This window comes from Elephantulus edwardii, unplaced genomic scaffold (genome assembly GCF_000299155.1).
Source record: "Elephantulus edwardii isolate Elephantulus edwardi_28Jun2011 unplaced genomic scaffold, EleEdw1.0 scaffold00026, whole genome shotgun sequence".
NCBI classification, from domain to species: Eukaryota; Metazoa; Chordata; class Mammalia; order Macroscelidea; family Macroscelididae; genus Elephantulus; species Elephantulus edwardii.
In genome coordinates this window covers 6843951-6846378 of record NW_006399776.1, presented here as the reverse complement: position 1 = coordinate 6846378, position 2428 = coordinate 6843951, and the positions used below count along the sequence as shown (strand labels likewise).

Sequence of the window (2428 nt, the reverse complement as noted above, 5' to 3'; positions counted from 1 at the left end):
TGGCTTACACAGGAGTCTCAGCTCCACAAGACACATTACACTCACTGATTCTCCTCTCATGATGGTAGTGAGATTCCATTTTCCATCTCTAGATCAACTCAAATTAAGCCTGGCAGGATGGTAAAACTAATCAACGCTTATATTAGTGTTCTACACCTCTTATTTGCATGATCTCCACACCAAAGATGCTATTAAATTATTACCAAGCTATCCAATCCACTTGGTGGGTCACAAATACCTCATATTAGCATAGTCCTAACTGATCTTGAGATGTTCTGTTAGCATAGTCTGTAGGGATTTGCATTGCTAACTCAAAGGCCAAGCCTCTCTGGCAGTTGAAATCTACCAGCAGCTCCAAGGCAGGAAGATGAGTAATCTCTATCTGTGCAATTTATAGCCTCAGAAACTCAATGGATACGAGCTGTGAGTCCATTCCAACTCATGAGAGAGAGATCCAAAACCATAAGGAAGCTCTTTCACCAAGAACCTGCCAACATGGGCCACATTTACATCAAAACTGTGAAGAAAGCGGCCCGGGCCATCATGGAGAAATACCACATGTGCCTGGGTAATTAATGACTTCCACACCAACAAGCACATGTGTGTGTGAGGAGATCACCATTGTTCCCAGCAAGAAGCTCCGGACAAGCTAGCAGGCTCTGCCACACATCTGATGACGTGCGTTCAGGGAGGGCCTGTGAGAGGCGTCTCTAGTAAGCTGCAGGAGGAGAAGAGAGAAAGGACAATTATGGACCAGAGGATTCAGCCCTGGATCAGGAGATCATTGAAGTAGATCCTGATACTAAGGAAATACTGAAGCTCTTGGACTTTGGCAGTCTGTCCAACCTGCAGGTCACTCAGCCCACAGCTGGATGCATTTCAAAACACCACATGGAGTCGTTCGAGTCTGTCTGCTATGCTTTAAAATTTTCAGTAAACTTCGGCACACACACACACACACACACACCTGTGAGGTGACCACAGATGTGACTGGAAAACGACATTAAGTAATTTCTGTGGCATAGAAGCAGACTGCACGCTTGAACCCCTTTGATCATCATCAGTGTTTCAAGTCCTCTTCACTTCCAGCAAGCAAAATTATTCCATCTGAAGTCTTCTTCCAATCCAATGCCACATTCTTCTTTACATAGCCCAGCTTCATGGATTATTTGCTAAATATACAGATTTAATAAGTATGGTGAAACAATACAACCCTGATATACACATGTATTCTTATGTTAAACTGCGCAGTACCCCTCATTTTGTTCAAATCACTGTTTCTATATCTCTGCACAGGTTCTGCATGAGCACATTGAAGTGTTTCAGAATTCATTTGTCACAGTGTTATGCATAATTTGTCATGGTCCACTCATTCAAATGCTTTTGCATAGTCAATAAAGCATAGGTAAACATTTCTCTGATATTCTGTTTTTAGTCAAGATCCATCTGACATCAGTACAGATATCCCTTGTTCCTCTTCTGAATCGAGCTGGAATTTCTGGCAGTTCCCTGTTAAGTTTATGTGAAGGGTAATGGAAAAATTTGGAAATAGGCACAGATAATGGTTTTATAAGATGATTAACATAATTAATGTCTCTGAATTGTATGTAAGAAAAGGTTGCATGAGAGTTTAAAATCAGAGGCACTTGGTGTCTTTAAATAGAATAGTCTTAAGTGGAACCTTAAAACACCATTTTAAAGTTTGGAGGAATCCATGTTGGATTTTGAAAATTGCATTTTCTTACAGCAGGTCCTCTAACCCTGATGCTGACCCAATCATATTCCTTAAAGATTATAATCCTTTTTTGGTGCAGAAAATTATAATCTGTTTGCAGAGAATCTTTTAAATTAAAGTCAAACAGATGCAAGATGGGCTAGCTTTTGGTCAGAGGTTCTTGATGAACAGCGTTATCAAGAAATCTTTGCAAGGGACCGCAAACAACAGACATGATTGTACCAGTGCGGCTGTTGTTAGGTACCATGTAGCCAGCTACAACTTGTAGCAAGTATGTGAACAACAGTTTGAAACTTTGCCCTATTCTGCCCCATCTTTTGACTGTCTCTCTTTTGCTGACCTTCTACTTTGTCTAGCATGATGTCCTTTTCCAAGGACAGGTTTCTCCTGGCAGTATGCCAGTATGTGAGATAAAGTTCATCATCTTTGCTCCTAAGGAGTTGCCTGATCACACTTTCTCCGTCATAGATTTGTTTGTTCTTTTGGCAGTCTATGATATAGTCAATACCCTGCCAATACCAATATTCCAAGAATCAATTCTTAAATCTTCCTTATTCACTGTTCAACTTTTGCATGCATATAAAGTAATTGAAAATATCAGGCACACCTTAGTCTTTAAACTGACATCACTGGATTTTGCAGTTTAAAGAGGTCACTGACAGTGGATTTTCCCAATGCAAATGTCTTTTGATC

General features: G+C 40.4%; 1 pseudogene; it reads left to right on the top strand.

The window, feature by feature from the left end:
* Positions 1-495: 495 nt before the first annotated feature.
* Positions 496-1307, top strand: LOC102874271 (annotated as a pseudogene).
* The last annotated feature ends 1121 nt before the right edge of the window (positions 1308-2428 follow it).